Source organism: Brachycentrus maculatus, unplaced genomic scaffold (genome assembly GCF_059751285.1).
Source record: "Brachycentrus maculatus isolate JH-2025_06_01 unplaced genomic scaffold, ASM5975128v1 h1tg000454l, whole genome shotgun sequence".
NCBI lineage: Eukaryota > Metazoa > Arthropoda > Insecta > Trichoptera > Brachycentridae > Brachycentrus > Brachycentrus maculatus.
The window spans coordinates 881,767-898,222 of NW_028281201.1; the positions used below are offsets into that span (position 1 = coordinate 881,767).

The 16,456-nt window shown below is 30.8% G+C and overlaps 1 protein-coding gene across 1 annotated transcript in view; it reads right to left on the reverse strand.

Annotated features, from left to right (window-relative positions):
* The window catches only part of MCTS1 (malignant T-cell-amplified sequence 1 homolog), a 39,444-nt gene that overhangs the window by 19,233 nt on the left and 3,755 nt on the right, over positions 1 to 16,456 (reverse strand). The window lies entirely within an intron of this gene.

Sequence of the window (16,456 nt, forward strand, 5' to 3'; positions counted from 1 at the left end):
CCATATTCTTCTTCATCTTTGATGAGATATCAAAAACTAATATGAAAATAACTCCTGTAATTGGAGATAATCCAGATTTTGTGAACAAGTATTTGGACACACTCAAAATGTTGTATACAATAAATAAATTAAAAATACGTTGAATAATCTTACGAAAATAAGCACTTCTCATTATTAGGACAAAACAAGTAATTGGTCCTTCCGAGTCGGATACCATTCAAATTACCAAGTTCCTGTAAAACCGGTTCTTTCGCTCATTTCGACGGACGAGCTCTATAAGAATACAAGTCAAAATAAATAAAAAATATATTTTATCATACGTTTATTATAGGAGTCTTATTATAGGTTAAATAATATTTTGAGTAGGCCCAAATCTTTGTTCACAAGTACATGATAATAATAATAATAAACCCCTTATCCGCACCCCAATGGTGCATAGGGCACTGTGTCATATTAACGCAGTGTTATCTCGATCGTTTACACATGAAGGAAAGGTGATCAGCCCTCCGCTTCAGGTACCAGTCCATGGTAATATTGAATAAATATTACAGTGAAAAAATCACTTATATTTATTTTACCCGCTTGGGAATCGAACCCGGGACCTCCAGAACGATAGCCGAGCGTGCTGACCATTACACTACGGAGGCGGACCACGATACAAGTACACGATAGTTAATATTAATTAAGATTTTATTTATAACTCAACATAGACGAAGAAGTTTTTTAGTGATGTGAGAATATGAAATTATGGGTATTTAAAGGGAAGAGTATCACATGCATAAATCATAAACGAGTGTTTTTGCCTAGAATTTTCACTCATGAATTACATGAAATTATAGTAACTTTAAACATAAAGAGTAAATCCACTCACAAGTAGGCATAGGCTATGAAACTTATAAAGTTGAAGCCTGAGTAGGGACATGGTAAACGGTGTTGCTAAAGCCGTAGCTAGATTTCAGAGTCACTTGGACGTTAGGTAATTAAAAAAAATGCATAAATCGTACATGTTGCCTCCGAAGTTTTCTCCGAAAATGTGAATTGCACGGTCACACGATCGAAATTTCAGCAGTGTGGTTGGCAATCACGGGTAGGATGATGAATATTACAGTGTATAAAGAGATCACTTGAACCGGCCAATAACATGTCTTAAGCCCTGTAAATACCTAGACTTCTATATTTTTCTTCGTCTATGTTGAGATATCATAAGGCTTTTTTTCGTTTTTAAGATAAATATTTGTGTTTTTATTATTTACAAAAATATTTCAATTTCATACTATTTCTGTTAGCCTTGGCGGCTCATTATTTAAAATATATGTAGGTATCAAATTGTGGTAGAGTGGGGTTCGAACCGAGAAACTCTGACTCAAGAGTCCGCGATACTAACCACGGGACCACAACCCGGCACGTTTTCAATTCACACTTTACTTCCATGAATTGATTCGGCCGTCACTTTGTTGTGAAATCTATCCATTATTAAATTTACTTTAAAAAATATATATTTAGACTTAGCTCCACTTGCGGCGTTTGAAAATTATACGGAATGCATCAAAACACGTGTTACGGTAGATTCAAAAAAAATATATTGGTATTTACCAAATAAAACTTAAATTTAAAATATTTTTTACTTCTGATTTTTTTTAACACGATTTTTGATATGGTTCCTTGTGGAAGTCATTCGACTTGCGCGCATAGGGGTTCTCATTAAATAATGACGATGTTTGGATAACATGACCATTAAATTACTGTGAATGAACGGAACCCCGAGGCAACGGTTTAAATTTAGACATTGTATGAAACACGGGGTGAGATATTTGTGAATGAATTCAGCGTAAAATTTTATAACGCTTCTTGCTTGCCCTTAGACACGCATCTTTAAAATAGAAACGAATTTTTGGTTATTTTCACTCCAGGGTTGGCCAAAAATACGTCAATCAAAATATCAAAACTATATAAGCTACATAAAAAAGTAAAACAAACTTTTTTCTTATTTTTTTAAAATTTTTTTGCATTTCACTGTAATAACATAATATAAATACAAGTACAAAAAATATATAATATAAATACCAAAAAAAGATCCCACAAAGGCATGGACTGTGTATTGTGTGTGGGTATACATTGCCGTATATTTAGGTCATAGTAAAGGGAACTGGCAAGAATAAAATAGATATTTTAAGAAGTAAAATTAGATTAAAGGTGTTAATATAAACTACAAATACTAGACTTGAACAGAAAATAATAAAAAAAATCAAAAAGTAAAAAAGATGAAAAAGATAAAAGTTTGCAAACGTGTACTACATGAGCGAAACGTCTAAAAGACACGAACTTAAATCTGTTTTTTCAATAAATAATGAAAACAAAATTTTAAATCGAAACAAACTTAGGTAATTAATGTCATACATATCGTAGCCGTACAGGAGAAAGTGACCAACTGACAAAACGTAAAATGTAAAATTTGCTTGGCAAGAAAATAAAAATCAATGCAGTTAGTCATTTTTAACAAGTCAATATATTGTACTTCCATGTTTAAAATCGCTTTAGGATTTTTTCAGGGCAATTTAAAGCTAGTAAGATATCAAATAGTCAATGCAATGCACTTAGTCACTTTCTCCTGTATGACTACGATATAGTCTTTGTGGAATGAATTAAATAGTTTTGGAGCTATGAAAAATGAGTGAATCTTCTTCTTCTTCATCATCCGCACCCGATGGGGCACTGTGTCATATAAATGCAGTGTTATCTTGATCATTAATACACGAAGGAAAGGTTATCACCGTAGTGCAATGGTTAGAGCAATTGGCTAGCATGATCCCGGATTCGATTTCCAAGAGGGTCAAAATAAATATGAATATTATTTTTCATACAAATGTATATTTAGTATCTCCCTGTACTGGTACTTAAAGCGTAGGATTGATCACCTTGCCTTCATGAAATCAACAATCAATATAACACTGCATTGATGCTTGCAGTGCCCTATGCACCATTTGGTGCGGTTGTGGATTAGCAAAAAAATGTTTCAACTGTTTTTATCTCACACAATATTTTAAGTCAGTGTTCAATGAATAGTAATATATATTTTTTTTAAATTAAGAAATTCACGTACGAATGTATAATTTGTAAGTGTGCCATAATATCACCTTATTTCCCTCGAAGACTCATATTTATACTCGTTTGTAAATCGAGTATGAACACGAGCCGCGCGTGAATGCTACACACAAAGAAAACAGTATGAATCTACAAAAAGAATTTTAATGACATTTCATATTTTTAACATGGTTTTAGCATTTTTTAAATATAATTAAAATGTAACTTTGTTTTAACATCACAATAAATATTTTATTATAACTTAATTATAATGTCTACCGGTTTCAAAGCTAACCGCTTCTTTATCAAGACTGATTAATAGTATTAATCAGTCTTGATAAAGAAGCGTTAGCTTCGAAACCGGTAGACATTATAATTAAGTTATAATAAAATATTTATAGTGATGTTTAAACAATGTTATATTTTAATTATAAAATGGAAAATCACAAACTTAGTGCTTCCAATATAAATTACATATTCTAAATTGCTATTTTGTCCGCATCTCGTGATTTTTAGCGATATATTAAACGCAGAGAAAATATTAATTGACTGCTGGATGTACCAAATAAATTCACAAAATACGAGTCCTCTTGGCCTTGCCTACCTTACATTAATACAATTTTTTTTTTTTTCTGAGCCCACCATCCACCCGCAGCAGTTATAGAGTCCTGAGGGACTCTCTGTCAGCTGCACATAGAGGAAAATCTTCAAAATATTTCTGAAGAAATAAATATTGCTCTATTCAATTAATGAGGGGGGAGGAGGATGTACGGACAGAGGCCGACACTTCGTCCCCACCCCTCGGGATCCCCTCATTACCTCTTTTAATTTTAATAAAATAAAAACAATAAGAACACAACAAAAAAAAAAATAACAATGTTTCCAAAAATAAAAAACAGAATACAATTTAAGACGAACACAAACAATGACTTAAAGACTAAAGTAATAGAGAACTAGTAACTAATATTTAAAAACAAAAAAAAAACACCGTTATATACATTAAGAGAAATATACAAAATTTGCATAAATTCAATAATAAAATTGCTGTAACTGGAGGTTAACTCGGTGATCTAGTGTCAGACACATTAAATATTACAATTTTCACGCTACCGCAACGAATGCGATAAAAAGTCGACAATATGAATTTATGTATGAGAATTTTCCACGACTTTAAAATATCGTAATAACGGCACTTGACGCGTTTTGACAATTTGACAATTTCCAACGGAATAGAAATAGAATATGCTAATATGAAATGAATGAAAGTTTTTCTTTTTTTTTTGGTAAATGCCACTTTTTGCTTCGAAACACGTGCCAAAATCGATTTGAAGAAATGGCGGTATTTACCTAGTAGAAATTTAAATTTAAAGAGATAGATTATCACAAAGTGACTGCGGAATCAATTTATGAAAGTGAATGTGTTTTATTCGTCATTCAATGACTAAATATAAATACAGTATAAATAGATTTATAAAAAAATCAATCGAAACTACAAATATCGGGCCAATATGACTTATTATAGTGTAGTAATGAATTTTTATCATGTGTTATTATTTGCTGATAAATTAAAATAAAAAAATCACAAGACTATCGGTACGATTCTTATTGAAATCTGTAGATAAATAAGGGAAATATGAAGGTTTAAACTTTAGACATTTGAATAAAACTAAAAATGGACACCACTATACGTCATCAAATTGTACGTCATCGGGTGTATTATGGAGCGTATCCCTTTATGTATCTGCTTTATAGAGCTGTAATAGTAGTAGTGTGGATTCGATTCTGTGACGTCATTCGTTGCCAACTTACGAAAACAACATTTTTACGAAGGCGAATTTTGCAAGAGAAAATGATGAAAGAAAATATTGATTATATCGGCTGTTATAAACACAAAACGAGTCTAATACAATCCTTTATATGTTGAGTATGTTAACTTAGATATTCCTCCCGTCTGACAATGATCCATTAGATGAAAAAATGTAATAATTAGATGATAAGAGTGTAATAATTAGATAATAACAAAGTACGTGCAATTTTCTATGTTTTACTATCTACTCATTTACGATAAATAATAAATTACTTCATCGTGACAACGTGATTCATGACGTTAGCGTTCCTCCATTTCAATAACTTTTGACCTGCGATAAACATTTTTTTAATTTGAATAGCCGACTTTTTATTACAGTCATGCTTAATTACTGTTTTTTTTTAATAATTTACATATAAAATCATTTAAAAATTTAGAAAAAAAAACATATGGGTTCCAAAATTAAATAATATTTCTAAAGTTGGTTTTTCGTTTTTGTATCTCTGGTAGTATCTTTTCCAGTAGAACTGGGCGATACTTCTCGCTATTCATCATCTCAGTCACTGAAAGAAGCAGCCCTGGTCCATAATACGAGGAACACCCTCAAAACATTTTTTAGAGGGTGTAGAAAATACGGAAAAAAAGTGTTGTTTCAATTAATTTGTTCGATACTGTACAGCGGCCATGAATTTGTCGTGAACTTCCATTATACACAGTATCGATTTCAGGCTGGTGAATTGTCTCATACATAATATTCCCAGGCGAAATGAGCAGTTTGTTATTCAATAAGTAGATACGAAGAAACAAATCAATGTCAGAAGCTAAAAGCAGATAGTAAAATTCAAAGTTTATTTAATTATTACATTTACAATACATTATTTATTGATTTAGCGTTTAATTTGTAGTACTCCATTTTAATTTACGTATTCATTGTGAAATTAAACACTGATTTTTTTTGAGTCTACTAAGTTGTATTTTATTATCCAAGAATTAACAGTAAATATGGCAGTCGAACACTGCAATATATCGTTCCGAACATTTTTAATTTGTTGCCGACGGATGTTAGAGGTCAAAATAAAATATGGAACAAAGGCAAAATAAAGGAATGGGTAAATGATCAAGAGTTAATTTTATGAAAATTGTAAAATGTTTATATTCTTAATTTTTCTCTTTTTTTGTGTGTAGGTTAAAATCGTTAAAAACAATAAAAAATGAATAAAAAAGAACTCCACGACAAGACACACAAGGTGGTTTGGTGGGTCTCTGCAAAAAAAATGTTCTAAATCTGTTAAAATTGTGTTAAATATGTTAAATAAATGTTAACAAATAAAAAAAAATATTGTGAAAAAAACACAAATATTAATATTGTGACAATTGTTTCGTTAATACAACTTAGTAGACTCAGAAAATCTGTGTTTTATTGAACAATTAATACATTAATGTACAATACATTATTATTTTTCGATCATTTAAAACAAAATATAAAGAGAAAAATTTGTGTTTATCGTGCTTATATACAAACATTTAAAAAAAAAAAAATTATTTTATTGGAAGGAAGAACAACAGTTACAATATATGATACATCAGAATACAAAAAATTAAATCATGAGTACCAATTACAGTTCTTCACAACTATGCATAAGAGAGGTCTATATAAAGGAAGAACATGAGACAAGGATGGGATAAAGAGAAAAGGAGATGGCAGTGATAGGAAAAGAAGAGAAGGAAAGGACAGGGAATAGAATTACCTTTTTAGGTTTATAAGATTTCGAACAATTTAGCTTTAAAGTTTGAAAGATTGGAGTAGAACATATCAAGGTGGGTACAACATTCATTAAATTTCCCACAACTTCGATAAATAAAGGAATTAATAAAGGAAAAATAAAGGAATTCGATATACTATTTTGTGAATAAAGCGGCTCTAAATAGGTATCAAATTGTGGTAGAGTGGGTTCGAACCCAGAAAATCTGAATAACTGCTACAGTGGTTTTGTACACGTAAAGCACAGGATTTTCCAATTTTTATAGGAAAACTGAATTGACAGAAAAATATGACATGTGTGTAATTGTGTAGGGTGAAGTGTATGAATTTTGTTTCAATTGCGACATGTGTGTGTATGTGTAGGTACATATCGCTCACTCCTTTCAACAACGTCATATATCAAAATCTTGATTTTTCAGGAGATGGTTTTTAAAGTTTAAAAATATAGTAAAATGTATTAAAAATAAATATCAAGCCACTAATTGAACTTTTTACTGTGCAACAGATCTTTTTAGGTAAAACCTGAATGTTTTTTCTCCATTTGAAAAATATTTAGTATATTTAAAAAAAGAATTAAACAATACATTTTCTTCAAAATGCAAAAACAACACTTTCTGCACTGTAGCGGGTAAATATTAAGTTAAATATATGCCGCTTTTGCTGGGATACAGTACATTTTCTGGTCATTCCGAAAACATACCAACTGAAAATTGACGATTTTTTATATATGACGTTGTTGAAAGGAGTGAGCGATATGTAAACCTAGGTTTTCTTTGTATGCTAGCTATACTGTATTACTATAAAAATACACAAAATAAAGCACTATATTAAAAAAATTAAATCACTGAATTTCGCCATATGATATAAAAAAAACACATCCATTATCGAAATGTGATGTGCATATTTTGCATAAAGACATTCCTTCTATGTCCACACTACTGAGTGACGATGTGAAATTATTATAGCAATACCTCTATGAAGAAACAGTCAAAAACGTACAAATTCCATTGACCCTCATTGACATTTTCCATAACTTTGTACCGCGTAAATTCGTACGTCTTTGAATGAATTATCTAAAGGGGAGATAAAGGTTAACGTTCAACGCGAAAGGTAATATCGTGTAATATTTTGGTTGACCCAACGATAATACCAGATCTCCAAAAAAACGCAAATCGCTCACTCCTTTCAACAACGTCATATATCAAAATCGTCAATTTTTAGTTGTGCGTGTTTTCGAAATGCCCAGAAAATGTATTATATCCCAGCAAAAGTGCATATTTTTAACTTAATATTTACCCGCTACAGGCCAGAAATAACTATTTTAAATAGTTTATTTTAAAAAATAATTAAACAATACCTTGTCTTCAAAATGCAAAAACAACACTTTCTGCACTGTAGCGGGTAAATATTAAGTTAAATATATGCCGCTTTTGCTGGGATACAGTACATTTTCTGAGCATTCCGAAAACTTGCACAACTGAAAATTGTCGATTTTTGATTTAAGACGTTCTTGAAAGGAGTGAGCGACATGTCCTCCTGAATTTTTTTTGTCAGGAGGGAAGGGTAGAATTCTTGCTCCTGTTTTTGCAACTTTTAGACCCTAAAAATTAGTCAAAATTCCCTAAATTAAAATTTTACATAAGTGAAATTTAAATTAAGGAATTTTGACCAAAAGTGCAAATTTTCTGGATCACTCGCTCGAATAAAAATTCATCTTCTCAAATACACTGAAAGCTAACTACGCATTCCCGATCTGATATAGAGGCTATAGGCTTCCTGACAGACCACTCTTGCACATTAGTCTGAGTGATGGCATTTCGACTGCATTCAGTCTACTTTCATACTCTTTTTGCCAACTCTACGCTTCGCTTCCTAAATTTAATTAATTGATTCGGGAGTCACTTGTAGTAATATCTATCCATTTAAATTCACGTTTTATTTGGTAGATACCACTATTTAATAGTAATACTTTCATCCTTCTTTTGCCAACTCCATGCTTCGCATCCTAAATTTCATTAATTGATTTGGCAGTCAGTTTGTGTTAATATCTGTATACTTTCCATTTTTTATTTAATTTTAACTTGATAATTACCAATTGTTCATAGTGATAGTGGTATTTATCAAGTTAAATTAGAAAATTAAAATAAATTTTTAAAAAAATTAAAAAAAACTTTTGCGAGGTGACTGACTCCCTGAAACCGCATGGGGCAATATCGATGTATGAATAGCTGGAAAAAAACTACGCGCCGCCTCTGGCGTGGGCATGGGAGCTGTCACATGTATTTTTAAACGACTTGTCCCAATATAACTAAATATTACGGTACTAATGTTTGCGAAGTGGTCACTGACGTTTTTATTGGTCCTAGCAAGTGTGTTAATTAGCGTAATAAACGAGAGTCGTGTGTGTACATCGTGAATTTTTATTAAGTCATTATTTTTTCTATCCGATGTTAGACCACCTCGTTGATTTTATATAAGACTAGCTCTACCCAGCCGTGCTTTGCTGTGGCCCTTCTGGTTATATGGAAAATAAATCAAATTGAAAGGACACATTTCTAATTTACGGTTGATTTCATAATGCTTTTCACAATTGATAAACGTATTGCCAAGCTACGCCTCGTTTGACGATCATCATTTGACCATCATCTTAGATTTCTTCACACAATGGAAATATTTAAAGATCTGTGAAACAACGCGAAAAGTGACAGCAGCTGCCAAGAAGCATGCTGTCCGCCATGAGCTTTTTTTTTTTAGTTTTGCGCGTATTGGTGTTACGTTTAACAGATAGTGCTGCCATTGCGATCGAAAAATGTCTTTTACAAATTATTGTTTTTTTTTTATCAGAAGGAGCATTATTTTAGAGTAATCATTATATTTTAACGCGAAGTCTTTCATTTCAGTCATTAATAAGATCGTTTGTTTGAAGAAAAAGATGCTAGACGAGAGGAAAGGAGAGAGATTGAAAATCTGGATTCATAAAATTATTATATTTGGTAGGAAAATTGGAGTGATAAACTGTATTATGTCATTAAATTCCCTTAATCGCGCGACTCGATAAAATACACAGCAATCATTTATTATTAGATCACGAACCAGCCCTACCTTAAATCGAAAATATATTATATTATTGAATAATAAGTAGGTACCTTTCAAACTAATGCATTTTTATTAGCGTCGCGTGACGATGTTGCCACGATTAGGTGTTCGAGAAAATTCCACATTAAAATTCAGCAGGGCGGGAAAAAATGACATTTTCTATTTCTATGGTTTCGTTCGAGAATATTCCATGTCCGAACCGTTAAATTAATGTGGAAATGAATGAACCAATGCCTATTTGGCGATCGATACATTTGATTTTGTAATTTTTAAACGCACATTATTTTGAGAAAGTTTATTTTCGTAACTATCTACCAAACATTAATTTGACGTGATCGACGGTAATAAAATAGGGTTGCCATTTGCCATAATTCAATTATTTAAAAAAAAACACGACCTACCTTAAAAGTGTTTTTTTTTAAATACGTGTTTATCATTTAAAATGCACGTACCTCTCGTAGAGATATTATTAATAAATATTATAAGAAAAAAATAATAAATAAATAAACTTTTTTTTTAAACCCGTGCGCAAACTAATGTTCCAAAAAAAGATATGTCGAAGGAATGAAAGTCGTAAAAATTAACCCTAACATCGTGATACGTCATAGGCTTGGTTAAGTGATCACTTTACACACGTATAACATTCACCTATTCTACCCATGATTGATAACCACACTGATCAAATTTTCGAAACTTCTAGATATATAGTCTCGCTCTCTGTGAAGTCGCGCATACTGTGTTACGAGTTCTATCAGTACGTAATTTTAACTCTAGAAAACGTAGCAATATTTTTTCGATATTTTCGAAAACCTGTTCAAAAATAATGCTACTTATACCATTTGAATAATCAGTCAAAAATCGATTTAAATTAAATATGTATATTCATGGTATTTCGTCCGTGTGATTTGACCCCTGAATGATTATCAATCAATGAAACATTTATAGTTGACCTACAGCAACAACAAAAAACTCCTTGAAACAACTTTCTAAAAGTAAAGTCTGTAAGATAAATTATCCAAACACTAAAATCTAGACTAAAAATGGATTAGGTCATTGAGTAATTGCGAAGATTGTTTTTAAACGGTGTGTAAATTTTCATAAAAGCCAATTGATTATTCTCTTTGATTGATGTTTATTTGCTATACAAACGTTAAAAGAATAACACGTCATTTAAATATGACACCTTGACTCAAATAACAGGGTCTTTTCGTAAATTAAGGATATCGTTTTTAAAATATTGAATATTCAAATCGTATTTTTGCGCTTAAATACATTATCCGTGGAAACACTTCCAAGTAACAAATATTTCAGACCATCTTCAAATAAAAATATTTTTCTGTAGCGGGTATATTCAATTTGTAAAATAAAACATTAATAATTAGTTTCTTTGAAAGGGTCATGTGGTTATAAAAAAGCAATATCGTCAATAAAGCAATCACCAATGCCAAAGGAACAACCAATACTTTTTTTATCTAACATAAATATAAGATAAGGTATATGAGCCTTTTCCTTGTAACGTGGTATTTCCTTGTAATGTGGTATTTCATTGCCTACTAATTATGTACCAAGTAATATGGTAATTATGTATATAATTAATGAACAGTTATCACAAACAGCTCAATAACCATAATATTATGTTGGCTAGCTGTCATAACTAAAAACAGAGTAGTAACTCAACTAATTTTCACCTCTCTAACCCAGTTCCCGCTGACCAAGAAAAGAAAATTTTGCTTTGTCATTATTTAGACATATTTATACACAGTATGAATGTATGTAAGTCATGCTTTAAGTAAAAATATGTAATGTAGAACGGGGCTACTTGAACTTTGATGTGTTACTTGAGCCCAGTACAAAAAAAATATATTGAAATCTGTATTTGGTCTACAATAATGAACGTATCGTGACAATAAGTGTCACCTGTCAGGGAAACAATTAATCACGTTGATATGTTCATTATTGTAGACCAAATACAATTTTTTTTTCTTTTGTACTGGGCTCAAGTAACACCTCAAAGTTCAAGTAGCCCCGTTCTACGGTAGTTAATTACAATCTGGGTTGACTCTCCTAAGAATTAAGTTGTGAATCCTGGATATATACATCTTTCTGCCATAAGCGCATGGCAGAGACATCTGTTAGTATCACAGACGTGTGCGTCAACCATGGTTAAAGGGTTAATAATTGCAACTGATCACAAATCAACATTTAGCGTAATGTTATTATTTTTTCTTATTTTTTTAAAGAAATAAACCCACAAAGGCTCTGTTTTTAGAAGCTTTCTGCAGAAACAATAGGAGACCAATTTTCACTAGCTGTATTGAATTAAAATGAGGGTCTATTTTCATTACTCAAAATTAATTGATAAAGTTATTTATAATCACACATATTTATTCTTGGATAAACCATACATCTTACACCTGGGTAAAAAAAATAACAAAATATTTTAATATTTAATCACTTTTATTTTGCATTATCACAATTCATAATTTTTTTGTTACATTTTTTTTAAATTGATTTTAATTAAACATCAATAAATCTATATTTCTTTTTACATATAAAAAAACAGCTTCTAAAATAATTTAAGTGTGTCCATACGACACATGGAGTTGATGACTCCAATTTATTATTAAATTTTTAATCATTTTTGGATAATATTATATGTATTTTTATGTAATTCACAAGGATTCTATAGGATACTCTCCGCAAATGAGGAAAAATTTAAAACAAATTAAATAAAACAAATGTCTATAAATAAAATAGGCTAATTATATTACACTAAAAGGGAACCCAAGGGAGGAAATATATATATATATATATATATATATATATATATATATATATATATAAATAGTGCATTTTGCGATTATATCAGTAAGTACAGCATGAAATAATTCACTACTTAAGCTAAATTCAGGTATGCATTCAAGTTTCACAGGTTCCTTCACAAAATCCGGCGAGATCTTCCAACAACATTGTAAAGGCGATCGTAAGAATTCAGAAAATAGCTACGGATCAGTTTTGGAAAAGAAATCTAAATGAATGTGTAATGGGTGCGACATAATTGAGTGAATGATCAAAAGCAAGCATCATTTTTGTGATTCCTAACATTTGTCCGCCTCCGTAGTGTAATGGTCAGCACGCTCGGCTACCGTTCTGGAGGTCCCGGGTTAGATTTCCAGGAGGGGTCAAATAAATATAACTGTTTTTTTTTCACTGTAATATTTATTCAATATTACATTTAGAAAGCGAAGGGCTGATCACCTTTCCTTCATGTGTTAACAATCAAGATAACACTGTTTATATGATGCAGTGCCCTATGCACCTTTGGCGTGCGGATAAGGGTTTAATAATAATAATAATATTTATCAGGGCACAATTTGTTATGGAGCAATTTGAGGCTATTTGAAGGACAATATTCGACAAAAACACTGCATCACATCGCGAAAGTGCCTAAAAACGAGGCAAATCTGGCATCAATGAAAGAGGTGGCAATTTTCCCAAATAATTTATCATCCCTTACCAAAATAACATTCTTAGGATGTGTTCTACACACACCCACCTGAGAGCACTAACCCCTCATGTTTCTTCTTCCAACCCTGAGGATTCTGGTGCCCCGGAAGACCACTAACGACCATTCACCGGCTATACTCAGCGGAACTTTGGGATACCGGACTGACCTGGGAGGAAGCCAAGGAGATGGCCTGTGACAGAGTAACTTTGAGAAGTCCCGTGTTGGCCATATGCTCCACCCAGGGAGCGGACAAGAAGAAAGAACCAAAATAATTTGCAATAATGACATAAATCGTAATTCAAATATTTTATTTTACTTAATGAATTATCGATGAAACAAATCATTCACGTAATTATGGCTCATCCATGTATAATTTATTTTCAAAAACTTTGTTTTCATAAATATCAAAACACACAAAATAATACTTATTTTATACAACCGATATTCTAACACATAAATATATAAACGATAAAAGTTATAAGTAATTTAAATACAATGAATTTTTTTATCATAATAAATATCTAGTGCTTCCCGATCCAGTAGAAGTGATGTTTTCAATCTTTATAAAAGACATTTTATACTAATATTGTTTATCAGATCATTAAAAAAATAATAAAAATGGATTCAAACAGTAAAAATCATTTTAAAAAATAAAAATATAACCAGAAATTCTTTTTGAAAGTAGATTGCATTGATACTATGATATAACTAATTTTAAAATTTAAGATAAAATTTTAAACATTTTTCAAAGAAATGCAAGTAACTCAAGGATTATAACTGTACAATTAGTAGTAACTGTTACAAGCATCCCAATATTTATAAAAAAATTAAGAAAATCATTGTTACAATGGAAAGCGTTACATGACTTATTGTTACATGAGGTTTGTTTGAATGTTGAAGTATTTATGTAATATGATGTAACATTTGGTTGTATGTTTTGTGGAGTGTAAAATTTCAAGAAAACTAGTAATCTTATAACATAGAGTAATAAATTAAAATTACATAAATGGATTTGTGAAGACAATTCGAAGCCGCATGCTTACAATTAAAAATATATTCAAACAGTGTTGCAACACCAAAATAAAGCCAAAAATATAATGTATTATGGAACACTAAAATTATATTTTATTCTTTACTAGTTTATTTAGAATGATTTTTAAAATGGCCTGCATTTCGAGGTAATGTAATGGTTCTGTGCATCAAAATTAAAAGTCCAGGATTCACATTTGAAAAATTGCAGTATGAAATTTTTAAAATTATTTCAATAAACGTAAAGGAAATTCAACAGTTTGTTGCTGGTTTTCTTTATGGTACTTTATTTAAAAAATATAAAATAGAGTCGCGAGAATGTCTGCTTTATTTAATACTTATTGGATGGGATTTTAGTTCTAATTATATATATTAGGGAAACCGTGTGCTCACAAATTTACAAATTTTTTGGAGCCCTAAGATATTCAAATGTATGGTTCAACTCACAGATAATTACTAGGACTGGCTCAAAGATAAAACGACTCAACTCCCCTCACTACTGCAAACCATTTTGATACATTTATATGTGATGATTCCGTATAAAGTGTCATCTCTTTAATATAATTCTATTATTCAATGGTGTTGACAGCATAAATTTTAGAAATAACAAATCATAGGTTTAGTATATTTTCATCATTAAAAGTGTGTAGTTATATGAATACGATTGGCAGTGCCAAATGCATTCTGTAAAAAAATCTGACTTACATCTTTAGGTACTCAATTATTCAAAGAAACATTTTTTAATGTATCTCACTGTTCAAATACAGCTGTTGTTACTAAAAATAGTGTTTTCTAACTTGAATTTCATTATAATATAAGCTAAAATAATTACCATTTTAGTAGTTACGTATATTAGATTCAAATCAACTTCAGATTATCTCGATATTTAAACTAAACATGAGCATTTTGTCTGAAGCGATGTCTGATAATAATAATAATAATAAATCCCTTACCGCACCCCAATGGTGCATAGGGCACTGCTTCATATAAACGCAGTGTTATCTCGATCGATTACACATGAAGGAAAGGTGATCAGCCCTCCACTTCTGGTACCAGTCCAGTGTAATATTGAATAAATATTAGATTGAAAAAATCACTTATATTTATTAAACCCCCCTGGGAATCGAACCCGGGACCTCCAGAACGGTAGGCGAGCATGCTGACCATTACACTACGGAGGCGGACAGTCTGATAACTCATAGTTATATCATTATTGTATTGATGCTTATTGGGCGTTAAAGATAGAAGCAGTATTATCTCAATTATACAAAAATACAAAAGGTAAAAAGGATCGGCCCACAACGTAAAAAGTCTAGACAACATAATAAGGGAAAGAATGCAAATTTTTACATTAAAACGTTGACTGCCATGGCAATTTTTTTAAATTATTAAAAACTCTAATTATAGTACATATTCATATTTTCTGTTCATTTATTAATAAATTTTCTGTTCATGTATGCCAGCGTTGATTTTTTGTTCATTTCCCAGAAGCCATCTATCCGTATTAGCACTGATATACTAGAAATTTTATTGTAGCTGCATGAATACGGCAAGTAAATTCAGTGATTAAAGAAAACACTTGTTTTATACCACTTGAATTTTATTAAAGACTACATGTTTCAGAAGTTAAACTTCCATCATTCAGGTCTGTATAATAACTAAAATATAAAATATAAAATTGTTCTATAAATAAGGAACTATTTATAGAACAATTTTCTTATATTTTCTTATAATTTCTTATAATTTCTATTTTCTTATTTATAGAACAATTTTATATTTTAGTTATTATACAGACCTGAATGATGGAAGTTTAACTTCTGAAACATGTAGTCTATAATAAAACTCAAGTGGTATAAAACAAGTGTTTTCTTTAATCATTGTAACATGTCTTACCACAAAGTTAATGCCGAAACAATAAATAATATTTTAAAAAAAAGTAAATTCACTAGGAGATAACTCCTAGTCGGCGTCCCAGCAAAGAAGCAATCTATGAGTTATCTCGTAGTTGGCAGTCAACGTGTTAAACAACAAGAAATGCAAAAGTTAATTTGTGAATAGGCCATATCAATTTACATGTTATTAACAGAAATGTTCATCCACATAATTAGCATTCAATATGTATTCTATGAACGTCGTTTTGTCATTTCCTATTCGCATTTATATAATGAACCGA